This window comes from Mauremys mutica, chromosome 25 (genome assembly GCF_020497125.1).
Source record: "Mauremys mutica isolate MM-2020 ecotype Southern chromosome 25, ASM2049712v1, whole genome shotgun sequence".
In the NCBI taxonomy this organism is placed as follows: Eukaryota; Metazoa; Chordata; order Testudines; family Geoemydidae; genus Mauremys; species Mauremys mutica.
In genome coordinates, this window is record NC_059096.1 from 6,476,811 (window position 1) to 6,493,358 (window position 16,548).

The window sequence follows — 16,548 nt, forward strand, 5'->3', positions numbered from 1 at the left end:
CATCCCTCTGCTAGTCCAGGGGCAATTGAAGCTTTTTTTTTTTTTTTTACACATGAAGGGTGGGGGCTGACGGAGCTCAGCCCCCTGTTGCTATGATGACGATCGTATCAGAGGGGTAGCCGTGTTAGTCTGGTTCTGTAGAAGCAGCAAAGAGTCCTGTGGCACCTTATAGACTAACAGACGTTTTGCAGCATGAGCTTTCGTGGGTGAATACCCACTTCTTCAGATGCAAGAAGATGCATCTGAAGAAGTGGGTATTCACCCACGAAAGCTCATGCTGCAAAACGTCTGTTAGTCTATAAGGTGCCACAGGACTCTTTGCTGCTTCTATGATGACGATGGTTATCAGCCATACTGTACCATCTACCAGGAAAAATTAGGGCCAGGCGCCCTTGATCGACCTGATGGATGCTAGTCAGCATGGTTACCAGCCCTTTTGCACTGCCCCATGTGCCAATAGGCTGATGATGAGGACGGGTAGCAGTCGTTTTGCACCATCAGCCACCCATGGCGGGGGGGAGGGGGAAGCAAGGATGTTGGTGTTCAGTGCTGCAGCATTGCGTCTATCTGCAGCATTCAGTAAAGATAGGGTGACATGTAAAAGAGTCAAGAGAGGATTGTTTTCCCTTTCACTTCTGGGGGTGGATGGAGGGGGTGCGTAAATTGCCGAGCTTTGCCCTGACCCACCGCGGACACTGTGTTTGACCCTAGAAGCATTTGGAGCTCAGCCAAGAATGCAAATGCCTTTCAGAGAGACTGCAGGAACTGTGGGATAGCTTGAGTCCTCCAGTCCATGAGCGCTTGTCACGCAGCAGTGCGCTGAGTCCCTGCTATGGCGTCTGCCTGGAGATTTTTTAAAAATGTTTTTTAATTCGTCTTCTGTAACGGAGCGCTGATATAACAGATTTGCCTGCCCTTACAGCGATCACGTCCGCATGGTCCATGCGGGAGCTCTTTCTTTATTTTGATTTTTAACTGCATCGCCACACGTGCTGATCGGAGCTCCACGCTGGGCAAACAGGAAATATTCAAAAGTTCGCGGGGCTTTTCCTGTCTACCTGGCCACTGCATCCGAGTTCAGATTGCTGTCCAGAGCGGTCAGTGGTGCACTGTGGGATACCGCCCGGAGGCCAATACCGTCGATCTGCGGCCACACTAACCCTAATCCGATATGGTAATACCGATATTAGCGCTACTCCTCTCGTTAGGGAGGAGTACAGAAACCGGTTTAAAGAGCCCTTTATACCGATATAAAGGGCCTCTTAGTGTGGACGGGTGTGGCGTTAAATCGGTCTAATGCTCCTAAAACCGGTTTAAACGCGTAGTGTAGACCAGGCCTAACTCATGCCGTGATGCTGGGCAACTCGCCTCCCCTCTGTGCAAGATCAGGATAGCACACACCTAAGGTTTTTCATCACTGTAGTACTGCAAACCTAACTCACAGGGGCGGGGAAGCTTACATTCATGTTTGCAAAGTGCGTTCATATAATTGGACTAAAGTGCCTATATAAGAAACAGTACTCCTGCTACTGGTTCCGAAAGCACACATAATGAAGAGATGTGATCCCCTAGAATGACCAATTTGCTTAGCTGGGTGTAACCAGACCCTACAATTTGCAACGAGATAGCAAGGAGAGAGAAGTAGCGCCATAACAAATCCTAGGATGCTTCATGAGAGCTGAAGTGGAAAAAACACACTTTTTCCAGAGCTTGAAAAATTCATCTGTCTGTGGCAAACAGAACTCTCTCTCAGACAAATGCCACCAGCTTATGCATAATCTACGCTTTCATTTTAAAGTAATATATTTCAAGCTCTTATACTTGCAAAAACAACCTTCCAAATATGAACCAAATGTATACTTGATGCATGGTCTCCTCTGGAAACAACACACACACCTGCAGTATCTCAGCTACTATTCACAGCTTTGGCAAACCTAGAGTGAAAACTGCAGGTAGCAATGGAAGTCTCGAGATTCAGGTCAAATTCACATCTTGGGAAAGCTATGAATAGCTGAAGAGGTGGGCCGAAGAGATATTTACTGGGGACAAGGACCCAAATCAGAGGGTTGACAATGGCTACATTGGAAACACCAGCCTTGCAAAAACCCAGGATTTCTAGTGTGGAAACAGTGTAACAGAAAAAGGGTTAGAGAACATTAAACTGATAAACTGCCAGTAAGAACCAAAAAACATGGAGCCATTGAGCAAGAGCCAGGAACTGCACTCTAATAGCAATCCTAGCATTCTCCCCTTTTCCAATAGCCAGAGGTTTGTGGATGAGGAGGGATGGCCGAGAGACAGTAGGGAAGTTTAACTTCATAGAGTTCTTTGGATTTTACATGTTTGGATGGCAGGATGAATCGAAGTGGGATGTGAGAGCCTGGATGCACAAACCGATGTCTGTGGGAGAGATTATTTTATATCACCCATAAATTGGCTAAGTTTACAGAAGATACATAAGATCAGGAACCTGTCTTCAAAGAAAGGTACAAGTTAGAAAAGTAGTAAGGAAGAGAAAAAGATTGATTTAGGGGAGAAGTAGGAGAAATAAAAAAATAGAGAAGGAAGTAGAGAACAAAAAGTAGAGAAAGAAAACAGATAAGAGCATGCAAAATAAAGATTTCAGACATGACTGAGGTACATTTTAAGAAAACAAAAAGATAAGAAGTTACAATTAATAGCACCCAATTTGTTCTGTATCTGTAAAATGCAGGAGCCATGGCTTACAGGCAGATAGGCATAGCATGATAGCAGTGGTGGTTTTTCTACCCTGACTAGTAGTAGGTTTAATCCTTGCACTAGATAGAAGACCTGCACATTTCAAAAACCAGACAAACTAGAGCAGTGATTCTCAACCAAGGATACATCAACGCATCCAGATATTTGCCTACTTTTACAACAGGCTACATAAAAAGCACTAGCGAAGTCAATACAAACTAAAATTTTATACAGACAATGACTTGTTTATACTGCTCTATACACCAAACTGCAAGTACAATATTTATATTCCAGTCAATTTATTTTATAATTATATGGTAAAAATGAGAAAGTAAGCAATTTTCGGTACTGATGTGCTGTGACATTTTTGTATTTTTATGCCTGATTTTGTAAGCAAGTAGTTTTTAAGGGAGGTGAAACTTGGGGTATGTAAGACAAATCAGACTCAAAGGGGTACAGTAGTCTGGAAAAGTTGAGAGTCCTGAACATAGCAGCCATTTTTGCCACTACATGACGTGGGAAAGGAAGAGTTATTGCTATGTAATTTGATCCCTGTCTCAAACTCCAAAAATCACTTCTCTGAACAAGAGCTTGTCTTTTCACGGCACAAGTTTACTGAAAATCATGTACATTGAAGGCCAATCCCATTCTAGTGCATGTCTCCAGAAAGAAGAAGTGTTATTAACAGTGACCCGGATCCAAGTGCAATGCTATATTACAGGAAATCTAGGTGCATTACTGGTAGCAGATGCCATCCTATTGTGAATTAAGGTTTCAACCAACCATATTATCCATGTGCCAATCCTTTCCCAGTGTAAAACTTTAGGAAACCCAGATATGTTCATAGATTTGATCACAATGAAAGAATAGGGAACCCAGAGAGATGATAGTAAACTGATCCCATCAAGAAATCTATAAGAAATCCTAATCAAATAAGGTTCCTTCACTGAGTTAACTGTAACTGAACCCCTCAATCCACTAAGATTGAAAAACAAGAGGAATTAGTTGGAGTCAGGGATACAAATTCCATTTTGTATTTTATGAAATGATCTAACTTGCAAGGAATAAACAAAAAAAACAGAAAAACAAAACGTGTAGAAAGGAGAATTATTAAAGTTACTGCTTAAAAAAACCAGCATGCTTGATTTTTTTTAATGTAAGTTGCAAAGAACATTCACCTTTAGCTGAAATCCTAAATACAAGTGTATCTGTAGATGTCGAACACAACTATAGTGATGCTATCAGGACTGTCAGCCTTTAGCAATCAGATTAACATACAGTAAATGTCCAATCTCTCTTCTGATTTAATCTGCTGCCTACACTAACCACTAAAATTCACACTAGGCCTGCCATGTGATTTGACTTCAGACACGGCATTCATTGAGACATTAATGTCTTACAACACCCCTTTCACCACAAACTCTAAATAGGTTTAAATAAGCAATGCCTCTGAGTAAGTTAAGCATTTGGAGCAGATTTTTACTGTCATCAAAACCAGCCAGCCACAGTGCAACCGAAGCCAATAAGCCCTCTGCATCTGCAAGATTCAGCTACATTCCAAGTCAAATATTTCCACCTTATTGTGTACAACATTCAAACAAATGAAGGTATGTGGATCATAGAATGCTAGTCCATACATTTTCAACCATAAAATCTACAGCTGAAAAAAGTTAAGCGGATCTGTACTCTTATACTACTTTATTACCTGTCTCCATGATGTCTCTCTAGCTTGGTTACCACCTCAGATATTCCTTTAGAAATAACAGACTAAAAAGAAGTTTTCAGTGTTTGGAAAAGAATGAAACTGCTTGAGAGGTTTCATCTCAGCTGACAGCGAGGTCCTAATACTGTTGACACAAGAACTCAAATCCCCTTGTCAAGGAAAGTATAGTAGTCATCCTCAATTCTAAAGGCTTATAGCATATTTTTTAAGGTACACTTTTTGGCATCCTCCCAAACATTCAGCACAGATAAGAGCAAAGGTGCATTTAGATGTTTTTGCAACTATAGAGAAAACTTTTTTGAAGCTTCATAACTGCATGTTAATTTAATACTAAATCATTTTTGCATTGTAGCAACAAGAAGCAAGCCCATTACTAAACTCTTTCCTATATTCCTTTTAAACACACTTTCCCACAAAAATAATCAAATTTCCAAATTTAGGAGTAAAACTGCAAGCAGGAGCTCCAGAAACTCTGAATGTAGCTCTGGTTACAACAGTTTGCAAAGCTTAGGATGGCTAAAAGCTGAGCGCTTCTCCTGGGAGAAAACTATTGGTCCGAAACCTCCTTAGGGAAGAGTGTCTGAAAGTGTCAAGGAAACTAATGCAAGCTGTTTGTACTAATGAGTTTGAGCTGCTGGCACCACAGCTACCTCAAGAGTTTCACTCCCTCTGCAATTGTCCTCCAACAGGGTGGAGTGATATAAATCACTCAGTTTTATGAAGCCTCATAAAAAAAATTGTACTACTGCTCATTTAGAAGATTAAAATTTAAAATGAACTAAATTACAAAGGTTTTCTTTTTTAAAACAACATTACCATTAGGGTAATTTATTTGAATTTTACAAAATTGCAGAACTTGATCCTGCAAATGCTTAAGGAGATACATAACTTTACTGACATGAATTCACTTAAAGTTAAGCACGTACACAAGTATTTGCAGCATCCAAGACAAAAACTGTATTTCTATTAAATATTTAGAGGTATAAAATTTGTTACTTCAAAACAAACAATAGCATCAGTGTTATTAATGAAAAGTTATTTAGACTTACAATACAATAAAGTTAATATGAATTAATATATACATATATATATATATACACACACACACACACACACACACACACAAACAAATAATATCTAAAGTTAGGATCCTAAGCCCATATTTAAGGGTAGGATATTCTAAAACATCTATGTAATTCAGAAATATAAATCCCAGTGACTTCAAACCCTGATGGAGAAGTATTAGCTTGGTTGAAATATTTTAGCATTCCTGACTTATAAAAGTTCAATATAACTGAAGATGATATAGGCTGCAATTACAGTATGGGGTATTTGCTTATCAATTCTGTGACTGAATTTGTGTTCTTACAGTAAAAATATTAACAATGCCCTGGACTTATCTTTTTCAGTATAGATGAACCTTTTAAATATGAAGCTTCTTAATAGACAAAATTTCCATGTAAAATCTGAAATTCTACAAACAATTGGGAAGTTAAGTAAACATACAATAATCTACTTTAGTAATTTAAAATTATAAAATGGGAAGAATGTAAAGAACTAGCAACACAAATAAATACTTTTTAAAAATTGTAGGATTTCTTTTTTTTTAAATTACGATTTTATCCAGTTTGTCTTCCAGTACAAGCCAAGCGCTGGATCTCACAGGAAGACAACAGTTCTCAGAGCAGAAGACATTACATGACTAGCTGCTCTGTGTTGTAGGAATTTAAGTAAGTAAATGGTTAGAAAAAGTTCTGTAATATTAACGCAAAGAAGAGATTATCTTCTCAACAGGTTGCCACTTCTTTGCCCCTACAAAAGAAATTTAACATAACAGGAACAATAGGCTTGCTTTTTGTACAGGCATATTATGGCACTAGTATATACAGAGTGCTAAATAAACGTGGGTAATTTCTGGCATGCAGTTTTGGAATCGCCTAAAACATTTCTATCCCTGTCTCAGGAATATGTTGTCTGCACGCTACTCTTCAATTAAACATTCATATATAAAACATGATAATAAGGATGAAAGATGTTCTCTTGTTTACTGAGGTCTATCCAAGTTTAGCTGCATGAATTTAAAGGATTTTTTCGCCAGCTCTTCCTGAGGCTAACACTATATAAGCTCCTCTAGCTCTAAATGGGGAAGAAGCTTCCTATATGTGTACACACACTTTTCCCCTTTATGTGCAATTACTCAACTCTAATTATAGTATGATATTCTCACATTCCCTAACCCTAACACTCAGATAACAAAAGCAGATTGTCCCAGCATCCTACATGTCCAAATTGATATGCACCTCTACCCCGATATAACGCTGTCCTCGGGAGCCAAAAAAATCTTACCGCATTATAGGTGAAACCACGTTATATTGAACTTGCTTTGATCACCCAAGGTGTGCAGCCCTGCCCCCCCAGAGCACTGTTTTATTGCGTTATATCCGAATTCATGTTATATCGGGTTGCGTTATATCAGAGTAGAGGTGTACTGCCCTTAAAATATAGCTAACTTGTTACTAAACTAGAGATCACCTCATGAAAGATGTATCTGGAAAAACTAAACCTCTGTATTTTCACATTAGTGTCAAACAAACAAAAAAGCAATACCACTTAACCCAGCATATCATTTAAAATAGGTACTAGCTTAAATGTGCAAGCTGAATAGCTTCTGCTAGTGTAAATGACATAAGTCCACGTTATAAAGCTAAACAATTATACAAGCTACTTCATACGACAGCTTTAATTTCATTCTGAAATGACCTTCACAAATACACCAGATCTAGTTTCTTGCAGGTCAGTTCTGAAGTTGTTAGCTGGAGAAACCCAAGTCACTAGATACAATTCTGAAAAAATCTGAACTCAGCTCACTAAAAATTTTACAATAATAAATGTATAAAACCCCTCTCCCCAGGCACTACACAACTGCATAATTACAAAGTCAATATAAACTACTAAATGATTTCACGTTTTATGAACTCTCAGTTGTACACTTCTGAGAAGCCTCCTATCCAACATCTGCACCACCCCAACTTATGGTGTCAATATCAAGATTTGAGCATAAACTGTCTATGGCAGGGATTGGGTTCTCCTTTTTTCATACAGCACAAAGACACTGTAGGTGCTTGATTAATCACCATAAAACAGACAAAGTATCTTAAGCAGGTGAAAATGGGAGGGAAAAGACTCTAAAAATAAGGTACCGCTGGTTATACTAAAACCATGTTAAGTGGTTATTTTAAAACCAAAAATAGTGTATTAAAATCATTAAAGATACTATACTTTTTAAATGAGAGTCTCAACCCCCCCCCATCCTTTTTCCATAACATAGTCTATGAACCCAGAACCCACTATGAACCCAGAACCCACACCAATGCAATTCAGTACAGGCATATCAGAGCTCAACCCAGTGGATGCACAAGGCTAACCTCCACATTAAGACCACGTGAACAAACAAGGCAGGCAGTCAATGCCATGACAAATCAAGGTGCATCAGACCATCTTTCACAAATCAATGCTTGCACATTAGAGCATCTCCTCTATTCAGTGCACACACACCAGCATCATTCTCCTGATTCATCGCGCATACACCACTGTCAACAAAGCATGTGCCAGTTGCCATTCCCAGAACAATAAGGCGCAGGTCATCCTCTGAAAAAATGCACATGCCTCATAACCTCAGTGCACACACTACCTCCCCGACTCTTTCTTAGATCACTTCTACACCCAGACCCAAAACCTCAGGCATATTAAAAAAAAAAGTGCACATATAATACTGTTATGCTTAACCATTTCATTCTTGCAATGCAGGTACAGTACCAAGATATTCACAGATCCATGAGCTGCACACAAGACAGCGCCATACAAACTGAAGCATGCATACTCGCATGATTTGTCCTGGGATCATCAAGGCAATGTGCCTTATGGAGTGACTGAAGAAACTAGAAAACATTGCCCACACCCCTTGACAGCCCTAGAGTAGAAATCATCGGGGGGGGGGGGGGGGAAGGAGGTAAATACATTTCCCCTCCCCACATAACCCTATAACAACTCCAGAACCAGCAGCAGAGGAGGGAAGGGGATGCATTTAACAGCCCCCACGCATCCCTGCCAATCTGGGGCATGCACACACAGAGGGTGGCGGGTGCACTGCTCGCAGGTGACAGGGTGAAGAGGTTGTACCTGATCTCTCCGTTGCCCCACACTTATCCCGCCGCTCCAGGGAAGCAGGAAGGCGAGACCCAGGCATATCATCGAGCGAAGGGAGGGGGTGTGTGCAAATGCACGCTCACCCCCCAGCTCAATGCAAGATGCAGCAAGAGAAGGGTTACCTGCTTCATGCAACTCAGTCCCCACCTGCCCGGGCTACAAGCAGCTGGTGCAACCCCGGGTATGACCCCTCTGCCCCAAGGTGCAGTAACTAGTGCCCGCCCCGCGCACCCCAGGGTGCGCCTCCCCCGGGTGCTTCAGCTGCTGCAGCCTCCTCAGGGCGCAGCAGCCGGCGCACCCCGCTCCCCCCAGGCCGGGAAGAGACTCTGCCCAAGTTCCTTCCCCCCCAAGGCGGGGCCTAGCGCTACCAGCCGGCTGCCCCCAGGCCCGACGGGGGTCCCCAGCCGGGCGGGCGGCCCACACTCACCCAGGCCGAGCCCCTCTTGGCCACCTCCGCCGCCGTCCATGCCGGGCGGTGGGGGAGAGGGAGGGAGGGAGGGGGGCGGGCGCCAGGGGCCCTCCCTCCCGCTCAGCCCCCGAAGCCGCCGCCGCCGCGGCGCTCGCGTAGCTGCCGCCTCAGGCCCAGGCCCCGCCGCCGCCGGACGCGGCTCCCGCTCCCCTCAGCCGCCGCCGCCGCAGCGCTACGTGGCCGCCGCAGCCAGTCTCGCGACTCAGGCTCGAGCGCGAGCGATGAGGGGGGGTGGGAGGGGAGGGGGGAAAAAAGGGAGTGAAAGGGAGCGCGCGCGAGGCGCCTCGCGCCGCCTTTTCAGCCTGTCGCGCGCGCAGCCCCATAGGCGGCGGCGGCGGCGGCGCGGGGAGGGAAGAGAACGAGGATGGAGTTGGCGCATGCGCCATAGGGCGGCCCTGTGCTCACCTCTGCCAGCAAGTGAAGTCCAGCTGGAGGGGAGGAAGCGAGCGCAGGGGGGTTCGGCGCACACGTGAGCGGCTCGCCCTGGGGCAAGCTGGGTGTTGGAGAGGGGTAGGAGTCAGTGCTGGGGGGAGGGGGGAGACTGAGCTCAGCAGGGTGAAGGTGGGGGAGGCAGTGCTGAGAGTGGGGCTCAGGGGGTTGGAGTGGGGGGTCATGCTGAGGGGGGTGGAATAGGCCCTAGGCTTGGCAGGGGGATGGGTGTGGGGCTCAGGGGGTTGGAGTGGGGGGTCATGCTGAGGGGGTTGGAGTGGGTGCCAGGCTTGGCAGGGGGATGGGTGTGGGGCTCAGGGGGTTGGAGTGGGTGCCAGGCTTGGCAGGGGGATGGGTGTGGGGCTCAGGGGGTTGGAGTGGGTGCCAGGCTTGGCAGGGGGATGGGTGTGGGGCTCAGGGGGTTGGAATGGGTGCCAGCATTGGAAGGGGCAGGGCTCAGGGGGTTGGAATGAGTACCAGACTTGACAGGGGGATGGGTGTGGGGTTCAGGAGGGTAGGTGCTGAGCCCAGTAGGCTGGGGTAATTGCCTGGCTGTGGAGGAGGGCGGGTGGGTGTTGATCACCGGGTTAATTATTATTACTAATGATTAATTATCTTTGCACTTTTAAGAAACCTAAAACTACTGTACTATACAACTACTGCAAAGATGCAAAAACCTGCAAGTCTTGCCATCATAAATAAGATCTGGGCCACTGATGCCACAGAATCCTGTAGCATGGTTGATAAGGGCAAGTGCTAAAGACTGAAGCCACAGAATTGCAAAGTGTTGCATGCAGTTGTTGCAAATGCAGCACAGTTTGCATGGATATGTGATTTCAATTTTCTGGGGTCCCTCTGTTGCAGCACCTAATCCTGCAACCAGTGCGACTGTGGCAAAACTCCAATAAGAACAACATCAGACACGCTGTTGGCACTTGCGTGAGCAGCCTCTCCTGCAGCAAGATTAAAAAATAAGTTCAGTTGCTTTCTCTCTATGCATGCAATTCTGTGCCCCCATCCCCCAGTTACTTCTTAGTATTGACATCCTTACCCATCCTCCAACCTCTTATGCTGGAGAAAGAGGCTAATGCTGACTGATTGCAGCACAGATAAAGCAGTAGTGTAAATGATCCCAGGCTGCCTAAACTAACCGTTACTCTATTGTCCTCATCTAGGTAATTACAGTGAGATTTCACTTAATTAAAGTCTGCTGAGCTGGGCGAGCTGCGGCAATGCTCTGAGAGCTTTGAGGCACTGTGGCTAACACCAACCCACGCATGGATTGTTGTTTGGCTCTGAGTAAAAGTGACTGGGTTCTGGGCTCAGTTGCTCTTCTGCAGCATGTGGGTTTATATTACAAATAGCAGTGAAACCCCTGTCTGTCAGCTTTGCTGAAGGGTTCATGGAAGCATGAACTTGTAGCATAATGCAAATGATGCCCTATTCTCTTTTAATCGAGGGCTTGTTGCACTTAAGTGTCCTAACATTGATATGGAATATATGAAGCACAAAGGTACATGTAGAGAGAGATGTGGTCTGGTTACAGGACTTGAAACCATCTCCTGGGATTTCTCCTAGCTCTGCTACTGACTCACTGTATGGGACTGGCCAAGTCATTTGATCTTTCTGTATCTGTTTTCCCATCTGTACAATGGAGATAGTACATATATGACCTACATTCCAAAGGGCTTATGAAGAACGCTTTTAATGTGCTTTGAAGGCAAGTGCCAAATATTAGTAAGTGTTCTTATTGTTTCTAGTGGTGTTGTAGCAGTGTTGGTCCCAGGATATTAGAGGGACGAGCTGGGTGAGGTAATATCTTTTACTGGACTAACTTCTGTTTGGTGAGAGAGACAGACTTGCAAGCTTACACAGAGCTGTTCTTCAGGTCCTCAAAGAAAGCTTGTCTCTCTCAACAACAAAAGTTGGTCCAATAAAATATGTTACCTCATCCACTCTGTCCCTCTCTGTGTCCGTGTAGCACTCTGTCTTTGCAAGGTTTGATCCAGATCTCATTGACTGAGAAGGCTTTGGCCCTTCCATCAAAAACATTAACACCTGGCTGGACCTCTGGAGTATCATTATCCTCCATTTTACAGATTGGGAAACTGAGGCAAAGATGTGGTCACTCAGTAAGGCTGATGGTCCTGAGTTTTGTTTCCCTGGTGTAAATCAGGAGTAGCTGCATTGACCTCAGTAAAACGGTTGTGGTAGGAAAGTCAGGGCCTATTGTGTTGATGGAGTTAGGATCAGACTTCAGTGGAGTTAATCCAGATTGACGCTGGTGTGACTGCGCAGAATTGGGTCCCAAGAATATGGACTCTTCAAATCTAGCCACCTCCAGGTTAGATTTGGTTACGGCTCGGCTGGAAAAGCACCTAGTGGTTAGAACAGCAGATTGGGAGTCAGGACACTCTGTTCTAGTCACACCTCTGCCACCAGTTTGCTGTGTAACCTTGGTCAAATCACTTAACCTTGCTCTGCCTCAGTTTCCCTGTTGGTAAAATGGTAATAACGTTTAATGTACTGGGATGTTGTGAGACTAAGTTAATATTGTAAAGTGCATTGACATTCTCAGATGAAAAGAGCTATAAAAAGGCCACATGTTATTGTATTATGAAGGCCGCTATGAAAGTACAAGTATTTATCTCTCTCACAGGGGCATTGTAAAATGTTTCTCATTTGTAACTGAGACAGAGGGAGATTCCATGATTTACCCACATCATTGGCAGTCAGCAAGAAAAACCAGTAGTCTTGATTTGCAGTCTGCTGCTCTAAATCCTACCTCCAAGTTTCTTAGTCTTTTTCCGCCTAGAACCCATCCTACCAAAATTCTGCCTCTAGTGGATAGCACTCTGGACTGCGACCCCAGGGACCTGAGTTCTATTCCTGGCTCTGCCACTGGCCTTCTTGGTGACCTTGGATAAGTCACTTGACTTTGCTGTGCCTCAGTTTCCCCACAGGTAAAATGAGGATAATGATACTGACCTCCTTTGTAAAGTGCTTTGAGATCTACCAGTGAGCAGCACTACATAAGAGCTATGTATTCTTTATAGCACTCTTCAGTGGCTTCTAACTGTGACCTGAATTTCCCAATGCTTTGCAGGAACTGGGTCACTGAAGAAACTAAGGGATAGCGGTTGGTGCTGGCAGGGCTATTGCTTGGTGGATGGGTGCTGGCGAAGGGTGGTTGGTGGGGGATATAGGACTGGAAGAGGATGCTGGATTGCTGTGGAGCTATTTGCTTCTTGCTCCTGCATCTCACGGTGCGCAGGGGAGGCCCTGCTTTGAGAGGCCGTGAAGCCTGTCCCATGGCCTTGAGACACACGACTTCCCCTGCCCCAGAGATGAACACAGTGTAGGAGGGGTAAGAATTCTACTTTGACCAGATTTAGGGGGTAAAAGAAGATAGGGCAAGAGTGGCACCAGCTGGGAAGGGGAAGGTTCAAAATGATTAACTTGAGCTGGTTCCTGGTAGCATTTTTTCTGTAGCTCGGCAGTTGGGCTGTGACCCACAGTGAGTGTCACCTCTCTCCGCACTGACTGACCACATTGCCTCTGGTCCTTGGGGTTGTTTCATGTATTGCCTTGTCTGTTGTGCGCAGCAGGTAAAGTTTGGTGGGAGCTTTTCCTAAGCAATTCTTTTTTGTATTTAAATTACCTACAAACAGATTTGACCTGGTCAAAATTAGTACAACATGAAAATGACTCAGTCCCATAATACAGGGTTACAACAGAGCTCTCCTGAAATCTTTCATTTACAACAGTGATACTCAGAGCTCAGTGGCTCAGGAGCCAAATTAGCCATCAGCATTATCCAGCAGAGCCCCAGAATGTGAATTAATTGTTTCATTTACGGTAGTACTATATATTCATATTTAAACGGTGTGACGGGGAAATATTAATATATATACAAATTTCTCACAGCAAAATGACTGACCAAGTATTATTTTAATCAGCTACAGTTGGTTAATAGCATAGTAAAAGCATCCCGATTGGTTGTTAATTAAACCACACAGTGCTTTAATATCATGTGCTGCAAAGAGCTGTGGAGATGCATTAAAGAGCCCCTTGCGGCTCAGATACTCAGTCTGAGTATCACTGAATTAAAACCTCAAATAAAAGAGACAATGTACGTTGGAGAGCATAGGGCCAGCATAGCTGACTTTTGTGTCTCACCACCTACTGCATTCACTATAGGGACGTGGGGCTGCAGTACCTTTGCTCCCGTCGGTTCCTTGGAATTCATAACCTACCAGCTGGCTCAGTTCAGAGCTGTCCCCAGGCTGTTCTACATCAGCCTCAGTAGAGATTAGATTGAGAGGCAGGGAGCCCTTGCTGTGGCCAGGGAAGAATCTCGGCCTAACAGAATCAGGGCTGCCTCTTTTGACTGCAGAGCGAAGGCGGCTCAGGTGAAGAGAGAGGGTGGTCTCCCCTTGCAAGAGCAGTACCTGCCTGTGTGAATTAATTCAATTACAAATAAACTCAATGTGTGCTCCAAAATTACAACTTAAATGCGAAAACTAAGGAACCTGCAGCTTAGAGAGCAGGGTGATGGAGATGGCTATGAGCAAAGAGATCTGCCTCCTGGATTTGGTATCTCAGGGAAGAAGGAGTTTCTGATCTGGTCTTCCAGTTCAGGCCTGTTTCTCGAGAGAATGAAATCGTTTCCCAAACATCATCTCTGTGCCACAAAGGCAGAATGGTGCCCTATAGAAGATGCTATTCTAGAGCAGTTTGACTTTTCTCCTAGCCTTGGGCCCTTGTCCTGTACATCTCCTGCAGGCCCCGAGTGCCTTGTGGGACACTCTCTTTGTTAGTGATTTACCAATCCCAATGCCCGTTCTCAGTTTCCCCAATAAGAATCTCTCAGAGATGTTGGCTGCCAAACTCAGTTCCTATTCCCACAAAGGAGTCTGTTTTGTTTACTTTTGTTTTTTCTCTTTGATCCAAGTTTTGACATGAAAAGACATGTCAGCCAGGTAGGAAAGAAAACAACCAAACCCACACCTCTGCCTCCACATGAGTTTCTTCAACACATGGAGCTGCACACTTGCCAGTCAGCCACAGATCCTTATCAGCTCTCTGATGTCCTCATTGTTGTCTTCCCTCTCCAGTCTCCTTTCAAATCATTGTATAACCTCTAGAGGTATGTAACCCATCCTGCAAACACCTCCTCCCCCCCCCAAAAGGATATAAAACATAAGCCCCGACCACGTGCTCACTGAAGATCCTGTGGCACTGGTCAAGATATCCTGGGGAAATTCCAATGTGGGTAATTATCTTCTACATTCTGCATCCTCCCCCCTACAGTTTCAGATCGATGTGGCATAGTTCTGCCCATGACTGTTGTGTAGGGTTCTCCAAACAGCTGCTCTCTCTCACCCCAGAGGTAGCTGCATTTCCGTGGTAGGTGAAGTGCCTCCTGTGCATAGCTTGTAGATCAGCTCATTAAATCTGCAAAGCACCTTGGGATCTTGTTGGATAAAAGGTGCTATAAAAATGTAAGTAATTATTAGGCTAGCTTCATTAAACACGCCCTGTGATTTTTAATATTATCATACATTTGATATATGAAGCATTTTTTAAGTTAAAGAATCCCAAAGAGCTTTACAAACTTAACAAATTAGAGCAGCAGCACTGAGGTGCAGCTGGCTCTGGGGTGGAGAGCGGTGACCAAACGCCACACAGCGCACTACAGAACAGCGTGGGAAGGGAAAGCCAAAGACACTGAGGTAAGCTCCTACTTTTACAAGAAGTGCAATGGAATCGTAAACATCCCTGTGGCATAGGCAGAGTCTCAGTTTTGATACCTACTGTCACCCAGTAAACTAAATGGTCTATATTTTATATCTACCTAGGAAGGAAAAAAGGTTGAGGTCAGCTCTGCTGGGATCAGAACTGATGGTGTCAAGGTGTCTCAAACCTAATGTTTAGGCTGCTAAGCCATCCTCGCTGGTTGTCACTTTGGGAGAGAAAGAAGCTACAGACCCCGTATAACAATGAAAGCCCTAATGGATCAGTGCATGGTAATTAAACTGTAAATTCACTGGGGCAAAGAGTGTCTCGTATATATGTTTGCACCGTGCTGGACACAGTAGTGATGCTCAGAAAAAGAACAGTTATTCCCCAGGAGGGTCCCTGGGTGGATCTTTGGGCTAATATCACTTTTAAACACTAGAAAGTAAGCTAATGAGTCTGGCACTATAGCAGCTGAACAGGGCTGGGAATGGGAGAGCTATTGTGTGAAAGGGAATCTGGCAGGGGTTGTGGGGAGTTGCAACTTTCAAAGTCTGTTCTGTTGACTCTTTGCTAATATGTTTTTTCTTTGTATCTCTCTGTCTTGTCTTTACTGTAAGCGCTTCAGGGCAGGGATGAACTCTTCTAAAGTCTTGTCTACATGGGAAAGTTTTGACCAGTTATACCAGTATAATTATACCATTGTAGTTAACCTGATATACTGGTATGACTCCAGATGAGGACACCATTTTTTTCTGATTTGAGTGGCTTTGGGGAAGGGGCGTAAGCTTAAACTCCTTCCCAAGTAACAAGCTAAACCAAAACCAAGCCTGCTAATGCTGGAATAAGTGTCCACACGGGGGTTATACCTCTGTACCTACAGTGCTTTAAAATCACATCCTACCTTATACCAGTATAACTTCCCTGTGTAGACAAGCCCTAAGGCCAGATTCTCCAAGGTATTTAGTAGGGTGACCAGATGCAAGTGTGAAAAATCAGGACGGGTTGGGGGTAATAGGAGCCTATATAAGAAAAAGACCCAAAAATCGGGACATGTGGTTGTATTTAGGTGCCTAACTCCCATTGGTTTAAATGGGAGTTTGGCCCAGTTTCTGCAAGGTGTTTAGCCACCTAAGTGTTTGTAAAGCACCTAACCCAATGGCTCCAATCCAGGGTGGAGTTTTTGGTGCTAGAGGAATACAAAGAATACATAAGTTCTTACTCCCCACCTTATAGAACTAGCCTCAGGAGTCCTGTCCCCTCT

General features: G+C 44.3%; 1 protein-coding gene across 2 annotated transcripts in view; it reads right to left on the bottom strand.

The window, feature by feature from the left end:
- ZNF652 (zinc finger protein 652) overlaps positions 1-9,341 on the bottom strand; it is a 42,920-nt gene extending 33,579 nt beyond the window's left edge. For both annotated transcript variants that reach the window (XM_044999865.1, XR_006575377.1), the window contains exon 1: positions 9,075-9,341. The gene's annotated coding sequence lies outside the window, so the exon portion shown is untranslated. The remainder of the gene's footprint in view (positions 1-9,074) is intronic.
- Positions 9,342-16,548: the final 7,207 nt, after the last annotated feature.